This window comes from Sminthopsis crassicaudata, chromosome 4 (assembly GCF_048593235.1).
Source record: "Sminthopsis crassicaudata isolate SCR6 chromosome 4, ASM4859323v1, whole genome shotgun sequence".
Lineage (NCBI taxonomy): Eukaryota > Metazoa > Chordata > Mammalia > Dasyuromorphia > Dasyuridae > Sminthopsis > Sminthopsis crassicaudata.
The window spans coordinates 303,391,158-303,414,843 of record NC_133620.1 but is presented as its reverse complement, the minus strand read 5'-3'; the positions used below and the strand labels follow the sequence as shown (position 1 = coordinate 303,414,843).

General features: G+C 34.4%; 1 long non-coding RNA gene across 1 annotated transcript in view; it reads left to right on the top strand.

Moving 5' to 3' along the window:
- LOC141541311 (uncharacterized) overlaps nucleotides 1-23,315 on the top strand; it is a 43,604-nt gene extending 20,289 nt beyond the window's left edge. The window contains exon 3 of the long non-coding RNA XR_012481740.1: nucleotides 22,861-23,315. This is a non-coding gene — a long non-coding RNA (uncharacterized LOC141541311). The remainder of the gene's footprint in view (nucleotides 1-22,860) is intronic.
- Nucleotides 23,316-23,686: the final 371 nt, after the last annotated feature.

The following is a 23,686-nucleotide window of genomic DNA, read 5'->3' as shown; positions in this document are numbered from 1 at the left end:
AGATGCTACTGACTATTTTAAGGAAAAGTTCATTTATTCTTGTACTCTCTAGTGTTTTTAATAGGAATGGCTTTTGCTGCATCTATTAAGATAATCATATGGTTTTTGTTAATTTGGTTGTTGATATAGTAAATTATGCTAATAGTTTTCCTAACATTAAACCATTTAAATGTTTGGTAGAATTCACATGTAAATCCATTTGGTCCTGGGGATTTTTTTCTTAAGGAGTTGATTAATAGCTTGTTCTATTTCTTTTTTTAAAAAATGGGACTATTTAAGCAATTTACTTTCTCTGTAAATCTGGGCAATCCTCTATTTTTGTAGGTATTCTTCCATTTCACTTAGGTTATCAAATCTATTGACATAAAGTTGGACAAAGAAACTCCTAATTATTGCTCTAATTTCCTCTTGGTAAAAACTTTTCCCTTTTCATTCTTATGACAAACAATTTGATTTTCCTCTTTCCTTTTTTTTAATCAAATTAACTAAAGGTTTATCTATTTTGTGGGCTTTTTCATAAAACCAACTCTTAGTTTTATTTATTAATTCAATAGTTTTTTTACTTTCAATTTTGTTAATCTCTCCTTTTATTTTTAGAATTTCAAGTTTGGTATTTGATTGGGGGTTTTTAATTTGCTCCTTTTCTAGCTTTTTTAGTTGCAAGTCCAATTCATTGATATTCTCTTTCTCTATTTTATGCAAGTAAGCATCTTCAGATATAAAATTTCCCCTTATTACCACTTTGGCTGCTTCCCACAAAATTTCGCATGTTGTCTCATTATTGTCATTCTCTTGGATGAAATTATTGCTGTTTCACCTATTCATTCTTTTTTTTTTTTTTTTAAATAGCTTTTTATTTACAAGATATATGCATGGGTAATTTTTCAGCATTGACAATTGCAAAATCTTTTGTTCCAAATTTTTTCCTTCCCCCCACCCCTTCTCCCAGATGGCAGGTTGACCAATACATGTTAAATATGTTAAAATATAAATTAAATACAATATATGTATACATGCCCAAACAGTTATTTTACTGTACAAAAAGTATCGTACTTTGAAATAGTGTATAATTAGCCCATAAAGGAAATAAAAAATGCAGGCTAATAAAAATAGAGGCATTGGGATTCTATGTAGTGGTTCATAGTCATATACTAGAGTTCTTTCACTGCATGTAGCTGGTTCAATTCTTTAGTGCTCTATTGGTGGCCACATCCATCAGAATTGATCAGTGTATAGTATTGTTGTTGAAGTATATAATGATCTCCTGGTCCTTCCTATTTCAGTCAGCCTCAGTTCATGTAAGTCTCTCCAGGCCTTTCTGAAATCATCCTGCTGGTCATTTCTCATAGAACAATAATATTCCATAACATTCACATACCACAATTTATTCAGCCATTCTCCAATTGATGGGCATCCATTTGGTTTCCAGTTTCTGGCCATTACAAAGAGGGCTGCCACAAAAATTCTTGCACATACAGGTCCTTTTCCCTTCTTTGAGATCTCTTTGGGATACAAACCCAGTAGCAACACTACTGGATCAAAGAGTATGCACAGTTTGATAACTTTTTGAGCATAGTTCCAAATTGCTCTCCAGAATGGCTGGATGTGCTCACAATTCCACCAGCAATGTATCAGTGTCCCAGTTTTCCCACATCCCCACCAACATTCTGCACTATCTTTCCCTATCATTTTAGCTAATCTGACAGGTGTGTAGTGTTTTCTCAGAGTTGTCTTAATTTGCATTTCTCTGATTAAAAATGACTTGGAGCATCTTTTCATATGGCTAGAAATAGTTTCAATTTCTTCGTCTGAGAATTGCCTGTTCATATCCTTTGACAATTTTATCAATTGGAGAATGGCTTGATTTCTTATAAATTAGAGTCAATTCTCTATATATTCTGGAAATGAGGCCTTTATCAGAACCTTTGACTGTAAAAAATGTTTTCCCAGTTTATTGCTTCCCTTCTAATCTTATCTGCATTAGTTTTGTTTGTTCAAAAACTTTTCAATTTGATATAATCAAAATTTTCTATTTTGTGATCAGTAATGTTTTTCTTTGGATATAAATTCATCCCTCTTCCACAAGTTGGAGAGGTAAACTATCCTATGTTCCTCCAATTTATTTATAATCTCATTCTTTATGCTTAGGTCATGAACCCATTTTGACCTTTTCTTGGTGTTCTCACCTATTCATTCTTTAGGATGAGATTGTTTAGTTTCCAATTACTTTTTGGTCTATTTTCCCCTGGCTTTTTATTGAATGTAATTTTTATTGCATCATGATCTGAAAAAATGCATTTATAATTTCTGTATTTCTGCATTTAATTTTGAGGTCTTTATGTCCTAATATATGGTCAATTTTTTATATAGGTTCCATGAATTAATGAGAAGAAAGTTTACTCTTTTCTGTCTCCATTCAATTTTCTCCCAAGATGTATCATGCCTAACTTTTCTAGTATTCTATTTACCACTTTAACTTCTTTCTTATTTATTTTGTGCTGTGATTTATCTAGTTCTGAGAGAGCAAGATTGAGATCTCCCACTATCTTAACTCTTAGATCTCTTAACTTCTCCTTTAGGAATTTCCATGCTATACCACTTGGTGCATATATATTTAATATTGATATTGATTCATTATCTATCGTACCCTTTAGCAAAATATAGTGCCCTTCATTATCTCTTTTAATTAGATCAATTTTTGCTTTTGCAAGCTACCCCTGCTTTTTTTACTTCACTTGAAGCATAATAGATTCTGCTCCAGTTTTTTTTTAACCTTTACCCTGTATATATCACTTTGCTTTAAATGTATTTTTTTGTAAACAACATATTTTTGAATTCTGGCTTTTAATCCAGTCTGCTATCCACTTCCACTTTATGGGAGAGTTCACCCCATTCGCATTTATGGTTAAAACTATTAATTCTGTATTTACTGTCATCTTATTATCCCCAGATTATACTTTTCCTTTTCCCCTTTCTCTCCTCCCCAGTATTTAATTTATAAGCACCACTTACCTCAAGCAGTCTACCTCTTTAAAATCTCTCCACCTTTAGAGTTTCTCCCTCTTTCTTTTACCTTCCCCCTATTATTTCTATTTTCCCTTCTATTTAGCCTACCCTTTACCTTTTTGCCTTTCCTCTCCCACTTTTAAATAGAGATCAGGTTCTCTATAAACTAAATATGTTTAATATTTTTTCTTTGTACCAAATCTGAAGAGAGTAAGATCAAACAATGATTATCCCTCTCCATTTTTTCCCCTCATGTAATAGGTTTCCTTTGCCTTTTCATGAGATTTAGTTGTCCTCATTTCATCTTCAGTTTTCCCTTTTTCTGGTACCATCCCCTTTCTATCTCTAATTCCTTTTTTTATATATAACAGTAAAATCAAATTATATATGCACTCTCTAAGTGTACCCATAACAGAAATACAGTTCTTAAGAGTTCTTTTACTCTCTTCTCTTGAGTCCTATATTTGGAGGTCAGTTTTTTTGTTTAGCTGTAGTCTTTTCAATTCAAATAATTGGAATTCACCAATTTCTTCCCTGGAAGAAAATGCTCACTTTAGTGGGGTAGTTTATTCTTGGCTGCATTCGAAGTTCTTTTGCCTTTCAGAATATCACATTCCAGGCCCTTCCATTCTTTAAGATGGAAGCTGCTAGATCCTGGGTAATCCTTATTGTTGTCCTCAGTATTTGAATTGTTTCTTTTTGGCTGTTTTTAATAGTTTTTCATTGATCTGATAATTATGAAATTTAGCCACAATATTCCTGGGTGTTCGGTGAATATTTTCATACCTTCTGATTCTATGATATCAGGGTAGTTCTCTTTGATGATTTCCTGAAAAATAGTGGCTAGGCTCTTTTTTCATCATGGTTTTCAGAGAGTCCAATAATCCTTAAATTGCCTCTTCTAGACCTATTTTTCAGGTCAGTTTTCCCAAGTAGGTATTTTACATATTTTTCTTTTTTTTCTTCATTATTTTGGTTTTGCTTGAGTGATTCTTGATGTCTCATGGAATCATTCATTTCCATTTGTTCGGTTCTGAATTTTAGTGAATTATTTTCCTCATTTACTTTTTTTTTTTTTTTAACTTCTTTTTGTATTTGTCCAATTGTGTTTTTAATTGAGTTTTTATGTCTATAGAATTTTTTTCCATTTTACAAATTCTTTTTTTTTTTTTTTACAGTGTTATTTTCTTTTTCCACTTCCCAATTTCTGTTTTCCTGGGAATTATTTACTTCTTCCATTTCATAAATTCTGTTTTCCTGGGATTTCTTTACCTTTTCCATTTCACAAATGCTGTTTTTCATGAGTTTTCTTTTTCTATTTTGTCAAATCTATCTTTTAATGAGTTATATACCTTTTCCATACCCTCTTTCAGAATTTCCCTTTCCTTTGTCCATTTTTCTTCTAGCTCTCTTTTGAGATCCTTTTTAATTTCTTCTAGGAAAGTCTTGTGTAATGGGAACCAGGTTTTATCACCTTTTGGGGCTTCATCTGGAGATGATCTGCTTTTAGTCTCCTTAGGGTTTTGAAATCTGTTCTTCTCTTTCACCATAAAAACTATCTGTTGTTAGAGTTCTGCTTTTTTACTCATTTAAAAAAAAAAAAAGTTGGTATCTGCTTTTTAGGCAAGGGAGTTTTTCCACGTTTTCTTTGCCAACCTGTTGCGGCTGCATTGGGATCATGCTGATTCACTCCCAGAACTAAGTGGGTGTGGCCAGATTTGGTGTGACTCTGGCTCTTCAGGGTTCACTATTTGCCTTTGGTGTTTGTGTTGGATGTTTTAGAACTTCTTTGTTAATCTACTGGCTTGCAACCAGGGCAGAGTAGCTAACACTGGTGTAGATTCCTCCTTGTAGTTTCTCTTCTGTGTGCAGTCTGCACCACCTTGTGGAGACCTCACTCTGCCCAGGGTCTGCACAGTGTGTGTGCTGGACTCCGTGTTTTGCCTGCCTGCCTGCACCTGGCCACCTCCCTCTGTGCCTCACTAAAACAACTCTTTTCTGGCAATCTTCGAAATTATCTTTTTAAATAATTTGCTGCACTCCCAATATTTGTGGATTCTGCCAGTCCAGAACCAATTCAGAGGCTGAATTTGCTAATTTGTTAATGGTCATAAGAGAAGATCAGAAAAAAGAGTGTGTCCTATCTGTCATCTTGGCTCTGCCCCCAGCTTTTTCTTACATTAAACCAAAATCTACCCCTAGTTTTATATTCTGGAACCAAACAGAGTAAATCTAATTCCTTTTTCATATGATCCTATCTAATATAAAATGTAAATGATGCATCTACGTCTTCAGTCTTAATTTGTTATAAACTGACCTCAACTAATCCTTATATGTCATGATCTTCCAACCATTTTCTTCAACTTGGCATTCTACCTAAAATGTGACATTCAGCACTAAACATAATAATTTTTTGACCAGAGCAGAATTATATGTCTGTGGCTTCCCTGGTTTCTGATTGGATCTTTCTCACATTAGCTTTTTTGGTTACCATGTCATGCAATTTAGCTTATAGTTCACTAAAACCCCAGATCTCTTTCATATGAATTGCCATTTAGCCACCTCACCATTTTATTCAAACCATTGAAAAAATGTTAATCAGCATTAGGGACAATTATTTCTATTTTAGACACTTTCCACTTAAGATTTTTTTTTTTTTTTTAATTTTATTTAATGGAGAGATTTACTGGAACCAAATGGATCCATGGTTGGTCCCATGGCTGACTCAAAGAATCCAGCCCCCATGTCAAATACACAAGATTCTTTTATAGTGTAACACAAACAATGACATAATGGGGGAGGTACCTGGATGGGGCTGACCTAATGAAGGGAGACACCTAGGATGACATAATGGGAGGTACTGGAGAGACTCCTGATATTTTAATGATGTCTAAATGGATAAAGACCTTTATCCCATCAAACATTAAGAGAGAATGACTATAGCCCAAGATCTAAGATATAAGACCTTTATCCTAACTTTAAGAGGGAATGATTATAACCTGAGGCAGAGTAACTGAATAGGACAATTAGGGAAACTGGGTCAGGACATTAAAAGAGAACTGTGGCACAACATTCCACACTCTCTCTCTTCTCACTATTCAAATCTTTGAATTACCTTCCTCTAAAAGGAGTCTTAGCACCATAATTTTGACCAACCCTATGTAAAGTAAATAAACCAAATAATAACCAAAGTTAAGCTAGAGCAATGCAAGGACTTATGGCAAGGACAAGTCTCTTCCTGATAACCCCAGAGTTAATCAGCAATACACAGAGCTCCTTATTACAATCATGTCAGGTCCTCTGCAGTTGGGGAGCATATGGACAGTTCATGTGAGTTAGGTCTGTGGTCATTTGGCCATTTAACTCAGCCTCTGCTTATAGGGCAGCAAATCTCAAGATAATTGTGTTGCCCATTTAGAAGGGCAACCCACTGCAGGGGAGAAGGGTGAGGCTTGGAGTAGCTCCACCTGTCCTTACCTAGAGGAACAGACAGGACTGTAGAAAGGATCAGATTTCTGAGCAGATTATGCACAGTTAGACCATCAAGGCAAACAAATCCCAAACTTTTAGAGGCCTGATACCAAATTGCAAGGTCCTTTTAAATATACTGAAATAGTAATTAAGGAACTGGGGTAACATGAGTGGAGAAATAAATCAGAGAGACTGCCAGTCCCATGACAGGTGTCTTTGATTTCTGGTTGTTTCTAAAAAAAAAAAAAAAATCCCCAAAACTGAGTCTGCCAGGGCAATTCAACAGAATAAAGGATTTCAAAGTTAAAGCATAACCAGCAAGTCAGTCCAGTAAATTTAAGCAAGGAGTAAAGGACTGTTTAAAGGACTTCCAATTAAATTTGAACTAGTAAGATACAGGGTGGGGCAGAAGTGCCTAAGAAAATATACCAGTTTCCCCAATTTTCTTTATCTTCCTCCCTTTTTTTCTTATGGAAAGTTATTATCAAATGATCATTCCACATATAAATCCCAAGTCCACTCAAGATTTTTCAAATTGACAGAAAGTCATTAATGAAAGAAATTAAAGAAAGTCATATATAGTCAGGTAGCCATTCTATTCTACATAGCTATATTCAACTTAGAAGTAGCCTACATATCCCCAGGAGGGCTTAGGAGTTATTAGCAAACACTTGGAAATGTAGTTAACTATAGTTCCAATACTACGTCATACTGTCATAGTATGAATAACTCTTTCAAAAAAGGAAATGAGGCTAGTTTGACCTGGTTTATTCCTAATGAAGCCATGTTAACTTTTGATCACTACTTCCTTTCCTGGATATTCAGTAATCATCTCATCATGACAGTTACAGGGGCTGGACCTGTGATTTCATTGGTATAGGAAATTCTGTTAGTTTTCAAGAGTAGTCTAGAACACTCAGAGGCTGTTAGTTGCCAAGGGTCACAAAGACTGTATATATCCGAAGTGGGAATTGAATATAAATCTTCTTGGCTCTGAGGGTGGCTTTTTATCTACTACACCATATGCTTTTCTTTATTAATGCATTCTAAGCCTTTTTTCTTCCTTCCCTTCTTCCCTCCCTCCCCCTTCCTTTCTCCTCTCCTCTCCCCTCCCCTCCCTTTCCCTCTCCTTCTCCTCTCCCTCTCCTCTCCCTCTCTTCTCCCTTTCCTCTTCACTCCTCTCTTCTCCTTCTCTTCTCCTTTCCTTCTGTCTGTCTTTCTAGCTATCTTTCTTTCTTTTCTCTAGAAATAAAAGTCACTTGCTATAGTTTGCAGACCCCCACTTTCCCCTTAAAAAAGGGACAATTGCCTTTCTGAAGTCTTATGACATTTGTCTTATTTTCAGCAATCTTTAAAGATCACTGACTGGCTCAGGGATCATATTTCCAATTCATTCAATAATCTATATAATTCATATAGATGTGATGATTTGAATTCATGGAGGGCATCCAGTTGCTCTCTGTGTCCTTAATTATATTGAGTTTCATTTTTAATTTAAAGAAGAGAAATACAGCCTTACTAATCTTTGTTAGGTATACTTCATCTCTGCCTATAAATTTGCCATTTATTTAAGCTGTGATCCAGAAATCCTAATTCTGTTCTCAAACTCCATCTTCTTAGTTTCACAAATTTGCTTTTATTTTTAAAATTTCTCTTCTTTAATCAGCAGCAGTGATAAGAATACAGCTTATGCAAACTTATGAAAACATATTCTTTTTTTAAACCTAGAATTTCATAATCTTTAGGAATATTTTCTAGGCTCTTTCCTGAGAAAGTGAGCAAAATTCTGTTCCCATGATCCCCTTACTCTCTTCCAAGAGAAGGATGCTGTGTTTCATTGTATGTTCTATGTGATCAAGATTGGCTATTACAGATTCTTGGAATTTGGCTATTTTTGTGCTCTTAAAAAATGTTATCTTTGTATATATTGTCTTTATTTATTTTACATTACAGAATTTCATTTAGATTTTTCCATGTTTCTTTGAATTCCTTATATTCACCATTTCATACAGCAAAATATTTGGCAGTGGTCCTCAAAGTTATAAAATAGGAGGCCTCAGACTGTGGGAGGGCTGGACCATAGTAAAAACAAAACCTCACACTCTGTCTCCACCCTTCAGCCCATATGCCATAACCTGCCCGCTGCATAAACGTCCTCAGCCCACTGCATCTGGCCTGCAGGCCGTAGTTTGAGAACCCCTGATATTTGGTTACCATTTGGTTATCACATACCATAGTTTGTCACTTTTAGGTTGAAGAGCTCCTACTTTGTTCATTGCTACTCTAAAAACTGTTACTTTGATCTCCTTATGGTACATGGCCTGTAATAGAATCCCTGGGTCAAAAGGTATGAACATTTTACTCATCTTTATCACATAATTTCTTCCAAGATAAATGAAATAATCCAGATCTCTGCCTATTATTTTTATTTGTATTAGAATGTCTGTCTTCCCTGAGCACTTCCAACTTAACTGTTTAAAATTTTTTGTCATTTTCACGAGTTTGATAGTTTTGATAATAATACATAATAGCTAAATTTATTTAGCTCTTATAAGATTTGTTTATTTGAAAGCGTTACAAAATGCTTTGCATTTTATCCTCACAACAACCCTGTGAAGTAGGTACTATTATTATCCTTATTTGACACATGAGGAGACTAAATCACAGAACTATTAAATGTCTGAGACAGGATTTGAACTCATTTGAACTCATCTTCCCAACAGCTTCTGAGAAAACAAAACAAAACAAAACAAAAAAACAACAAACTATAGTTGTTTTAATTTGATTTTTCTCTTATTACTTCTTTGGGGGCATTTTTCAAATAGTAGTTGCTTTTGTCACATTTTTCAATATTCTAAATTCCTTCCACAAGTTAGTATTCTTCTCTGTCTCTTCAGATATTTTTTCCTTTGCTCTTAGCTTGAAGTTACTCTTTGGTATTTTTAAAGTGAAACTCAATTCTCCCTGATGAGTTGTGGAATTCTGCCCTCACCCCTTCCTTTTCCTTCTGTTTTTCTTTTCCTTTACTTTAAAATGGAGGCAGTTGGGTTTAAATGACTTGTCAGGGTCACACAGCTAGTAAGTCTAGTTTTGAACTCAGGTCCTTTTTGAGTTTCTTCAGTTCAGGTGCTGTGCCTGAGGTGCCCTGTGCCACCTTACCTTTTCCTGGCTTCTGTTGTAGAAGGAAGACCAATTTATACTTTCAGCATAGATAATAACAGTTACTTGACCATGGCAGAAAGACAAACATTGCTGAATTTCCAGAAATTTGATCTTCATTTTATTGTTAAGGAACACACAGAAATAGAATATAAGAGATGGAAGGACCTTCAGAAATGATCAAGACCAATCCTATCTGAACACGAATTACTGCTAGATATCCCTCTTAAGTAGCTATGTAATTTCTCCTTGAATATCTCTATTTAGGGAGAACCCACTGAGATTTTCCCTCTCCCTGCTTAGTCCCTTTCTCCTTCCCCTCTCCCAGGCACATCATTCTACTTTAATATGTTTCTTAACCTTGAGGGAAATCTATTTTTTTCCGCAACTTTTACCTATTGCTCCTCTGAGACTGAGAAGAATCAATTTAAGTTCTCTTTAATATATTGGCCTTTCAAATCCTTGAAGTTAGGTCCCATCTCCCATTTGCTCCCTACTTTGGGAGATTTTGTCTTCTTTAATATTGCCTGATTTTATTAATTTTCTTGGCATTCATGTCACACTTCATTTTTTTTCCATAGAAATTTGTCCATGCAGGCCTCCTCCTCCTGTATTTATCAGTTGATTTTTGTTTTTTGAATATGAGATTTTATATTTATCTTTATTTATTTTCACTTGATCAGATACAGTTCAAAGTTCTAGCATATTGATAATTTTTTTATTTTTGTTGGCAAGAGGCTCACAAAGGCACATTGACAAAGCAAACTTTCAAAAGAAGCAATAACTTATACTTTTTTGTGAAGCTGATATTAAAAATGTCAAAATATGAGACATTTAAATCAATTTCACCATCATCTTTGTTCTGTCTTATATTTCTCAAGGTCCATATCTTCTGGTAGGCAATGTTAGAGACTGAGCTCCTTTTTCTGTCTGTGATAATTTTTTTCCTGCAAGAACACTGAAATAAACAGATGGTATGCTTTCTTTGAACTGAATTCAAATTTTGCCTCACACACTAGACACTGGGCAAGTCATTTAATGTCTCAATTGTAAAATGGGGACAATCATAATACCTCCTTCCAAGGGTTATTCTGATAAAGCGAGATAACATTTGTAAAATGTTTAGCACAATGCCTGGTATTTAGAAAACACCATATAAATGTTTATTCCTTTCCCTACTTTCAATGGTACATATTGTGACATGTTCACAGGTGCCCCACCAACATTCAAGATTATTATTATTTAGTCTCATTGTGATCCAAATTTGGGGATTTCTTGGCAAAGATACAGCTTGGAGTGGTTAACTCTTTTCTCTCCAGTTCATTTTACAGATGAGGAAACTAAAGCAAACAGGGTTAAGTGACCTGGAAGTCTTTCCCTGAGCCACCTCCCTGCCCAAGAGCTGAAGAGACTTTTTCTATATACATAAATCTCTTGACACTGTAACAAAGGAAGATACTGGCTTTCTATTAGTTATCCCTGTTTTTTGTTTGTTTATTTTGCTTAGGCAATTGGGGTTAAGTGACTTGCCCAGGGTCACACAGCTAGGAGGTGTTAAATGTCTGAGAACAGATTTGAACTCGGGTCCTCCTGAATTCAAGGCTGGTGCTCTATCCACTGCACCACCTAGCTGCCCCTGTTAAGGTTCATTATCAAGATAAACTAAATGTGTAAAACATTCCTACACTTAGAGGAAAAGACTTCTGGCTACAATGAAGATTCAAGCGAGAAGAGAGATTTAGAAGGACTGTCTTGGGATGTTATGTGTGTTTCAGAAGCATAGATTCTGATCCCAAAAAGAGTCTTGTCTTCTTTCTTTGTGGTTACCTTTGGTTGCTACCTCTGGCTGCTCTTCTACTTTTCCAGCTTCACATGGCTTCTTATAGTTTAACTTGCTTCAGTTTCATACATTTTCTCTTCATTCCATCAGGAGATGGGATGTTCTCTTTGAAGCTTTTTCCTAGACTCATTGCTTACTCTTAAAAATGTTATCCAGGAGAAATGTTCTGTATTTTATCACTACTGTTTCTTTTCTGAGTCACTCTATAGACTTATTTGCACCTCATAGGGACCACATGAATTGACTACTTTTTATAGTTAAACAATATTGTATTTGCTCTCTATACTGTGATTATGTTTATGAAATTCTGAATTCCTTACATAGTATAAACGAGACTAAACATAAGATGTAATCTCAAGGCTCCCCAACGAGACCTTTTAAAAAAATTCTGTGACAAATTCTTTTCCTCCTTCCAGCCACTTTTCACCTATTATAGAGGTAAGCAATATACTATTTATGCATGTGAAGTCATGTAAAGCATATTTCCATATTATCCATGTTGCAAAAAAAAAAAATAAAGAAAAATAAAGAAAATGAAAAAAAAAGCATGCTTCAATCTGTACTCAGTTCATCAATTTCCTCTTTGGAGGGAGATAGTATTTTTCTTTTTTTTCCCCCATTTTTAAAAAAATTAATTTTATAATTATAACATTTTTTTTTGACAGTAAATATACATATGTAATTTTTTACAACATTATCCCTTGTACTCCCTTCTGTTCTGAATTTTTCCCCTCCTTGCCTCCACCCTCTCCCCTAGATGGCAGGCATTCCCATACATATTAAATATGTTATAGTATATCCTAGGTACAATATATATGTGCAGAACCGAATTTTGTTGTTGTTATTGTTGTTGTTGTTGTTGTTGTTGTTGTTGCAAAGGAAGAATTGGATTCGGAAGGTAAAAAATAACCTGGGGAGAAAAACAAAAAATGATAACAGTTTACACTCATTTCCCAGTGTTCCTTCTCTATGTGTAGTTGATTCTGTCCATCATTGATCAATTGGAATTGGATTAGCTCTTCTCTATGTTGAAGATATCCACTTTCATCAGAATTGATCATCATATAGTATTGTTGAAGTGTATAATGATCTCCTAGTTCTGCTCATTTCACTCAGCATCAGTTGATGCTGAGTCTCTCCAAGCCTCTCTGTATTCATCCTACTGGTCATTTCTTACAGAACAATAATATTCCATAACATTCATATACCATAATTTATCCAACCATTCTCCAATTGATGGGCATCCATTCATTTTCCAGTTTCTAGCCACTACAAAAAGGGCTTCCACAAACATTTTGGCACATACAGGTCCCTTTCCCTTCTTTAGTATTTCCTTGGGATATAAGCCCAGTAGTAGCACTGCTGGATCAAAGGGTATGCAAAATTTGATAACTTTTTGGGCATAATTCCAGATTGCTCTCCAGAATGGTTGGATTCTGTCCCAGTTTTCCCACATCCTCTCCAACATTCATCATTATTTGTTCCTGTCATCTTAGCCAATCTGACAGGTGTGTAGTTGTATCTCAAAGTTGTCTTAAATTGCATTTCTCTGAACAATAGTGATTTGGAACATGCTTTCATATGAGTGGATATAGTTTCAATTTCATCTTCTGGAAATTGTCTGCCCATATCCTTTGACCATTTATCAATTGGAGAATGGCTTGATTTCTTATAAATTAGAGTCAATTCTTTGTATATTTTGGAGATGAGGCCTTTATCAGAACTTTTAACTGTAAAAAAGTTTTCCCAATTTGTTACTTCCCTTCTAATCTTGTTTGCATTAGTTTTGTTTGTACAAAAGCTTAATTTGATGTAATCAAAATTTTCTATTTTGTGATCAATAATGATCTCTTGTTCTCCTTTGGTCACAAATTCTTTTCTCCTCTACAAGTCTGTGAAGTAAACCATCCCATGTTCCTCTAATTTATTTATGATCTCGTTCTTTATGCCTAAATCATGGATCCATTTTGATCTTAACTTAGTATGTGGTGTTAAATGTAGGTCCATGCCTAGTTTCTGCCATACTAATTTCCAGTTTTCCCAGCAGTTTTTGTCAAATAATGAATTCTTATCCCAAAATTGGGGATCTTTGGGTTTGTCAAACACTAGATTGCTATAGTTATTGACTATCTTGCCCTGTGAACCTAACCTATTCCACTGATCAACTAGTCTATTTCTTAGCCAATACCAAATGGTTTTGGTGACTGTTGCTTTATAATATAGTTCTAGATCAAGTGCAGCTAGGCCACCTTCATTTGATTTTTTTTTTTTCATTAATTCCCTTGAAATTCTCGACCTTTTGTTCTTCCATATGAATTTTGTTATTTTTTCTAGGTCATTAAAATAGTTTCTTGGGAGTCTGATTGGTATAGCACTAAATAAATAGATTAGTTTAGGGAGTATTGTCACCTTGATTACATTCACTCGGCCTATCCAAGAGCACTTAATATCTTTCCAATTATTTAAATCTGACTTTATTTTAGTGGCAAGTGTTTTGTAATTTTGCTCATATAATTCCTCACTTTCCTTTGGTATATATATTCCCAAATATTTTATACTATTGACTATTATTTTGAATGGAATTTCTCTTTGTATCTCCTGCTGTTGGATTGTGTTGGTAATGTATAAAAATGCTGAGGATTTAAGTGGATTTATTTTGTATCCTGAAACTTTGCTAAAGTTCTGAATTATTTCTAATAGCTTTTTAGCAGAGTCTTTGGGATTCTCTAAGTATACCATCATATCATCTGCAAAGAGTGATAGTTTGCTTTCCTCATTACCTACTCTAATTCCTTGAATCTCTTTCTTGGCTCTTATTGCCGAGGCTAGTGTTTCTAGTACAATATTGAATAGTAATGGTGATAGTGGGCAACCTTGTTTCACTCCTGATCTTGCTGGGAAAGGTTCTAGTTTATTGCCATTACATATGATGTTTACTGAAGGTTTTAAATATATGCTCCTTATTATTTTAAAGAATAGTCCATTTATTCCTATACTCTCAAGTGTTTTTAGTAGGAATGGATATTGGATTTTATCAAATGCTTTTTCTGTATTTATTGAGATGATCATATGGTTTTTGTTAATTTGGTTATTAATATAGTCGATTATGCTAATAGTTTTCCTAATATTGAACCAGCTCTGCATTCCTGGTATAAATCCCACTTGGTCATAGTGTATTATCCTGGGGATGATTTTCTGAAGTCTTTTTGCTAATGTTTTATTTAAGATTTTAGGATCAATATTCATTAGGGAGATTGGTCTATAATTTTCTTTCTCTGTTTTCAGCCTACCTGCTTTAGGTATCAGTACCATGTCTGTGTCATAAAAGAAATTTGGTAGGATTCCTTCAATCCCTATTTTTAAAAATAGTTTATATAGTATTGGAGTTAGTTGTTCTTTAAATGTTTGGTAGAATTCACATGTAAATTCATCTGGTCCCAGGGATTTTTTCTTAGGGAGTTGGTTAATAGCTTGTTCTATTTCTTTTTCTGAAATGGGATTAGACTATTTACTTCTTCCTCTGTTAATATGGTCAAGCTATATTTTTGAAGGTATTCTTCCATTTCATTTAAGTTATCGAATTTATTGGCATAAAGTTGGGCAAAGTAGCTCCTAACTGTTCTAATTTCCTCTTCATTAGTGGTGAGTTCCCCCTTTTCATTTTTAAGATTAACAATTGATTTTCCTCTTTCCTTTTTTTAAATCAGATTTACTAAGGGTTTGTCTATTTTGTTGGTTTTTTCATAGAACCAACTCTTAGTTTTATTAATTAATTCAATAGTTTTTTTACTTTCAATTTTATTAATCTTACCTTTTATTTTTAGAATTTCAAGTTTTGTGTTTTTCTGGGGGTTTTTAATTTGTTCCTTTTCTAGCATTTTTAGTTGTAAGCCCAATTCATTGACCTTCTTTTTCTCTATGTTATGCAAGTAGGCCTGTAGAGATATAAAACTTCCCCTTATTACTGCTTTGGCTGTATCCCACACATTTTGGTATGATATCTCATTATTGTCATTTTCTTGAGTGAAGTTATTAATTATGTCTATGATTTGCTGTTTCACCCAATCATTCTTTAGTATGAGATTATTTAGTTTCCAATTATTTTTTGGTCTATTTTCCCCTGGCTTTTATTGAATGTAATTTTCATTGCATTGTCGTCTGAAAAAGATGCATTTATTATTTCTGCCTTACTGCATTTGATTTTGAGGTTTTTATGTCCTAGTATATGATTAATTTTTGTATAGGTTCCATGAATTGCTGAGAAGAAAGTGTACTCCTTTCTGTCTCCATTTAGCTTTCGCCAAAGATCTATCCATATTGAACTTTTCTAGTATTCTATTTACCTCTTTGACTTCTTTCTTATTTATTTTGTGGTTTGATTTATTTAATTCTGAGAGTGCAAGGTTGAAATCTCCCACTATTATAGTTTTCCTGTCAGTTTCTTCTTGCAGCTCTCTTAATTTCTCTTTTAAGAATTTAGATGCTGCCCCACTTGGTGCATATATGTTTAATATTGATACTGCTTCATTATCTATGCTACCCTTTAGCAAGACATAATGCCCTTCCTTATAATCTTTTAATTAGATCAATTTTTGTTTTTGCTTGATCTGAGATGAGGATGGCTACCCCTGCTTTTTTGGCTTCACCTGAAGCATAGTAGATTCTGCTCCACCCTTTTGCTTTTATTCTGAATGTATCACCCTGTTTCAGGTGTGTTTCCTTTTAACAACATATAGTAGGATTCTGGCTTTTAATCCAGTCTGCTAACTGCTTCCTCTTTATGGGGGAGTTTACCCCATTCACATTTATGGTTAGAATGACTAATTCTATATTGCTTGCCATCCTTTTAACCTCTGCTTATGCTTTTCTCTTTCCCTCTTACCCCTGTCCCCAGTATTAAACTTGTGAGCACCACTTGTTTTTCATAGCCCTCCCTTTTTAGTATCCCTCCCTCACCTTAAAGTTCTTACCCATATTTACCCCCTTTCCTCACAATTTCTGTATTCCCTTCCCCTTAGCTTACTCTTTCCCTCCCACTTTTCAGTGAAGTGGAAGAAGTTTCATCATAAATCGAATATGTCTATTGATACACACTATGTTCATCCCCCTCCTTTTTTTCTCTCAAATACAATAGGTTACCTTTGCCTCTTCATGAGATGTAGTACCACCACTTTACCCTTTTTTATGATATAATTTCCTTTCCACCTCTAGTTTCTAGGACGAATTATACATGTGTTCTTTACATATCTTTATGGCAGAAATATAGTTCTCAAGATTTCTTTTTATCTTTTTAGAAATCCCTTGACTTCTGTATTTGAAGATCAAATATTTTGTGTAGATCTGATTTTTTCATCAAGAATAGATGGAATTCATTTATTTTGTTAAATGTCCATCTTCTTCCCTGGAAAAGGATGCTCATTTTTGCTGGGTAAGTTATTCTTGGCTGCATACCAAGTTCCTTAGTTTTTTGGAATATCATATTCCAGGCCCTTCGTTCCTTTAATGCTGCTAGATCCAGGGTTATCCTTATTGTGGCTCCTCCATATCTGAATTGCTTTTTTCTAGCAGCTTCCAATATTTTTTCATTCGTCTGTTGGTTCTTGAACTTGGCCACTATATTTCTTGGCATTTTGATTTTATGGTCCCTTTCAGTAGGTGATCGATGAATTTTTTCAGTGTCTATTTTACCCTCTGTTTCCAAAACGTCTGGGTAGTTCTCTTTGATAATTTCCTGGAAAATAGTGTCCAGGCTCTTTTTTTCCTCACATTTTTCAGGGAGTCCAATTATTCTCAAATTGTCTCTGCTGGATCTCTTTTCCATGTCTGTTGTCTTTCCAATAAGGTACTTGACATTCTTTTCAATTGTTTTGTTTTTCTGGTTTTGCTTGACTACTTCTTGGTTTCTCCTTGAGTCATACATTTCTACTTGTTTGATTCTAATTTTCAATGATGTATTTTCTTCACTCACTTTTTTTATATCTTTTTATAATTGTCCAATTGAGTTTTTATCTTCTATGGATTTTTTTTTCCATTTCATCAATTTTATTTTTTAGAGAGCTGTTTTCTTTTTCCAACTCACTAATTTTATTTCTCTCTCTCTCTCTCTCTCTCTCTCTCTCTCTCTCTCTTTTTTTTTTTTTTTCTTTTCTGAGACTGGGGTTAAGCAAGTCACTTAACCCTTGCCCAGGGTCACACAGCTAGGAAGTGTTAAGTGTTAAGATTTGAACTTGGGTCCTCCTGAATTCAGGGCTGGTGCTCTGTCCACTGCGCCACCAAACTGCCCCCACTAATTTTATTTCTCAATGATTTGTTTTCTTTATCCATTCTGTCTTTAAATGCGTGGGATAACTTCCCTAGACTCTCTTGCCAAGCTTCCCTTTCCTTTTCCCATTTCTCTTCTAGCTCTCTTGTGAGAGCCTTTTTGATTTCCTCTATGAGAGTTTTGTGTAGTAAGGAGCAGATCATATCCCCCTTAGGGGATTCCTCTGGAGACAGTCTGTTTTTAGTCTCCTCAGTGTTTGAAGTATGTTCTCCATACAAAAGCTGTCAATGGTTAGAGCCCTTTTGAATTTTTTTGTTCATTTTGTCAGAGTAGGAATCGAAGAAAACAAATTGACAAGAGAAACAATTGGTCTGTTTCTGGGTGGGGGATGGGGCTGAATGGTGTTACCGGACTCCTCTACAGACTGCAGGAGACAGCAGAAAGGCACTAACAGGACAGAGATGGTTGCATGCTGCATCTCCTCTCTGAGGCTCTGAGGCTCTAAGATCACGCTGAGTCACTCTGGGTGTTTGTGGGAGTAGCCAGGTGGGGAGAGACGCTAGCTTTCTGGGGTTTTATTCTTTACCTCCTGTGTTTACACCTTTTCTGCTGCTCCTGGCTTGCTGCCAAGATGGAATATCCACACTGAGGTAAAGGTTGTTTCACAGAAACGGAAGAGATCACTCTCCTCCCCCCTCGGGTCTGAGCAGTGTGAGCTGCCTTCCTCGCTCTTGCTCCTGTCCTCAGCCTGCTCCCAGTCTGCTTGTCCCCTCCTCTGAGCAAACACAGACCTTTTCTGGTGAATTTCAAGGATGTCTTCTGTTGGTAATTATTTGTGTGTTTTTTTCCTGTCAAGCATTAATTCCGAGGCTTGTCATGAAGTAAATTCTGAGAGAAAACATGGAGCTCGAGCAGCTGTGTGCGTCCTCGCTGCCATCTTGGCCGGAAGTCCGATTATCTGGATAGTATTTTTCAATCTGAATTCTTTGGAATTGCCTTAGATCATTGTATTAATCAGAGTAGCTAAGTTTTCCACAGGTATCATTACAATGACTGTTAATGTGAATGATGTTCTCTTAGCTCTGCTTATTTCTCTTTGCATCAGCCTGTATAAAAATCTTTCCAGATTTTATCTGAATCCATCTTCATTATTTATTACAACAAAATAGTATTCCATTACAATCATATATGACAATTTCTTTAGCCATTCTCCAGTTGAAGGCTATCTCCTTAATTTCCAATTCTTGTAAGAAAGAGCTGCTACAAATATTTTGGTACATATAAATATTTGGTACAAAAAGATCTTTTTCCTTTGATCTATTTAGGATATAGATCTAGTAGCAGTATTTCTGGGCCAAAAGTATTTCTGCACAGTTTTACAGTCCTTTGGTCAGAGTTCCAAATTGTTCTCTGGCATGGTTGGTCACAATTCTACAAATTGTGTATTAGTATACCTATGTGTCTACAATATCTTCAACAATTGTCATTTTCCTTTTCTGTCATGTAAGTCAATCTGATGGTTGTAGGATAAGTATTCAGAGTTGTTTAAATGTTCATTTATCTAATTATTAGTATTTTAGAACATTTTAAAATTATAATTATTGGCAATTTTCATTTCTTCTCAAAACTATTTATATTCTTTGACTATTTATCAATTGATGAATGACTCTTATTTTTATATTTAGCTCAGTTCCTTATATATTAAACAAATTAGACCTTTATCTAATTAAAGAAAGAGACCTGCTATAAAATTCTTCCTCCCTCCCCACATTCCTGCTTTCTTTCAAAATTTGGCTGCATTGGTTTTGTTTGAGCAAAAACTAACTTAATATAATCAAAATCACCCACTTTATGTAACTCCCATGATCTTTTCTATTACTTATTTAGTCATGAACTCTTCACCTATCCAGAAATCTAATAATTTTTTTCATACTATCTTAATTTGCTTAAGATATCATTCTTTATCTCTCTTGTCATGTGCCTGTTTTCACTTTTTCTTGGTATATAGTATGAGATGTTGGTCTGTGCCTAGTTTATGCCAAGACTGCTTTCTAGTTTTCCCAGCAGTTTTTATTGAATAATGAGTCCTTGCCCCCCAAACTTGAATCTTTGTGTTTTTAAAATATTAAGTTACCAGGGTTAATAACTTCTGTACCTTATGTACCTAGTCTATTCCATTGATCAACCAGTCTTTATCTTTTCCAGTACCAGGTTATTTTAATATTACTGCTTTGTCAAGTAGTTTGAGATCTGGTACTGTTAAGCTAGTTTCCTTTCCTTTGATTCTTTTTTTTTTTTATTTCTATTTTTTAAAAAAATTTTTATTCTTGACCTTTCATTCTTCCAGATGAATTTTGTTATATTTTTTCCTAGCTCTCTAAAATAATTCTTTGGTAGTTTGGCTGTATGACACTGAATAAGTAAATTAATATAGATAATATTGTCACTTTAATTATATTGGTTCAATCTACCCATGAGTAATTATTATTTCTCCAGTTGTTTAAATGATCTTTATTTGTGTGAAAAGTATTTTACATTTGTGTTTATATAATGCTGTGTACTTCTTGGCAGGTAGACTCCCAAGTATTTTATGTTGTTTTCAATTATTTAAATGGAATATTTTCCCCTTGTATCTTCCTGCTGGATTTTATTGGAACCATATGGAAATGCTTTTTATTGTGCAACTTTGCTGAAGTTGCCCCACTGTTTTGCTCCAGTTAGATCTGAATAGCTGCAAATATTCTGAAATGAGTCATTTCTTATTACATTCTCAATACAAACAGCTTTTGGTTCATTATCATTTTTTTTTTCTAAATTCCTGATAGTATGAAAGCAGTGGCTAGCTAGGAGGTTGGGTCTGGAGTAGAGGGTCTGATTCAATGAGACTCTTTTCCTGGGTTCAAATCTGACCTTATAGACACTTACTAGGTGTATGATCCTGAAGACATCACTTAACCCTGTTTGCCTCATTTTGAAAATGAGCTAGAGAAAGAATTGGCAGACCACTTCAATATCTTTGCCAAGAACTCCAAAAGTGGTCATGAAGAATTAAACAAGATTGGAAAAAGATTAAATAATAGCAAACACAACATGAAAGCAATAGATCTTAATCTGTTTATTGTTGCTTAGATTTTTCAATTTTTAATTCGGCAACAGTTTAGAAGTCTTCATTTATAGTTTTACTATAGTTTGACATGTTAGATTAAATTTACATCCATTGTTTATCTTATCCTTTCATTGATATGAAACTTTAACACTTTGAAGATTGGTATTCCATGATTTGAACCCATGCAGCATACCTGGAAGAATGCTAAAAAAGCTAAAAAGAGAGACCTTTGTTTCAGGGAAATGTTTGGGATCCTTAACAGTGCTGTTCTAAGGATTAAATGAGATAATAGGAATTTTGTAAACTTTAAAGCTCTAATATGTGTTAACAATTATTCTTATTAATGTGAAAAGCTTTATATAATTTTCTAAATGCATTATAACCTATTCTTTTAATCTCATTACATTTCAGGACCAGTTCATTTTGCCTATTTGTGGCATCTACTAAAGATACTTCGGAATACTACCAGTTTAGTTTCAGATTACTGCAATAAAGTGAATGATGCAAAAAAGTGAATTACATAATGCTTTTTTTTTGTTTTTCAATACATATACAAGTTATATTTACTCTATTATCATACTTTATTAAGTGTGCAGTAGTATGTATCTAAAATGTACAGACTCTTATTAAAAATACTTTAAAATCATCACCTGAGCCTTCAGCAAGCAATAGAGTGGTGGTTGCTGAAGGGTGGGATAGCTGTGATAATTTTTGAAAATAAGACAACAATGAGGTTTGGCTCATTGATTGATTCTTCCTTTCACTTGAACATTTAGAGGCCTTATAGCATTATTAATTGGATTAATTTCAAAATTGTTGTGCCTCAGGGTATAAGGAGACATGAAGAGAGGGAGAGAGATGGGGAACGGCTGATTGGTGGAGCAGTCAGAACATATATAACATTTTCGATTAAATTTGCCATTTTTATGAATGTGGTTCATGTCACCCCAAAACGGTTATAATAATATCAAATATCACTGATCACAGAACATCATAGTAGATATAATAATAGTAAAGAAATTTGAAATTTTGTAAGAGTTATCAAAAATGAGACATTGTGTTAGTACTTGCAATTGCAAAAAATGGTGCCAATAGACTTACTTGATGCAGGGTTGCCATAAACCTTCAATTTGTAAAAACAAAACAAAACACAGTATCTGCAAAGTTCAATAAAATAAAACACAATAAAATTAAGTATACCTGTATTCACTGGTAGACCAAATTCATTCAGCTGCATATAATAGTCTTGACAATAGGCATTCCTCAACCACTTGGTTTTTTATGTACATATTTATACTTAAGCTCTTTTGGGTGATTGTGTATTTTATTTAGCTTTGTAATATTCTGGGGATTAGTGCAATCAGTCTAATGCTGTTACAAATGGTATTTAAACTGTCTCATTATCTAGAGGTAATACTTTTCAATTAGAACTGCATTATGGAGAATGTCTAACAGAATGCCAAATGTACTTAGTGAACATTGTTCATATTTTTATGTTTTACTTTATATGATGCAAAAGGTCATGGGAAAAAGTTATTTCTGTTATATCTTTCAAGGAATCTTGCATGACTAACACATGCATGAAGATATCTTGGAGGAGAAAGGTTCTTTTTTATTCTATGGTACAAAACCTAGCACTAATTATGTGACTATAAAATTGTGATCTCCTATAGAATGAAATGAGTAAAAGCCTGTCTATTCCAGTTTCATACAAGACTATTCTTGTGTGAAAGATTAGTCTAGAACTGAAATTAGTCTTATAAAGGGAATAGTTCAGTTCAGCTGGGATGTAGAAAATGTGAATAGGAATAGTATGAGATAGGGCAGGGCTATTAAATTCTAGAGTCAGAAACTTAAACTTTTAGCAAATACCAAACTTATTCCTTGGAGAAGCTTAAAACAGAGACCAAGACACTCAAAGTCTCTGAGGGTATGGAAAGTAAGATAAAGTTTCACAGAATGACTTAAGTGAAATTAGGGATATAAAAATATAACTCATTTCTGTTTTTTTTGCAGGTAATTCTTATTATGACATAACAATGAAGAGATGTGGCACTGAAGAAGACTGTCAAGGAGAAATTAAGACTTTATATGGTTTTCCATTCTTGATTAAGGAGAAGATCTGTGTGAATGCTAAAGCCATTGAGGAATCCAGAGGTCCAATTTTGCTTTCCATTCCAGGTCTACTTCCATGGATGTTGGCTTTTCTTATTAAACTTATGACAGATGATTTCTGTCTCTAGCCAATCAGCCAGGATCAGCATTTTCTAATGAGAACATCGTCTTTTTAAAAAATTAACATCTACTATTTTCACTGATAGCTTTGATTTTCTGTTAAGTGTTCTAGAAGTTATTTACTCAGCTTTTTTCCATTTCCTTCTCTTAAAGCAAAAGACTCTGTATGATCTTCATTGTATAAATGTGAGATCAGTTCTTTGTATTATACTTAGTTTCTTCCTAGTGTGACAATAAAAAAATTAAGACAGTTTCTGGGTAATTTAATCATTTTATTAAGAGAACCAACATGTTTACTAATAAAAGAATGGTCATCTGACTGTCTCTCTTGGACCAAAGCCCCCCCATGATGATGGGCTCAGAGTTTATATGCCCTTCTAAAACTAGGTGTTCCTGAGGGGTACTCATTACCTCTGACTAATTAGTATAACGTGAATTTAGGCTATATTAAAATTAGGGCCTTGGGGTATTTGACTTAGGTTACTCAAATCTTGGTCAAAAAGACATCAGTTTCCATATCACTTGTCTGACAAAAGGGAGAATCAATATTTTCCCAGTCTATCTGAGCAAACATAATGAGCAGCATTGCTCCCTATTAGCCCACATT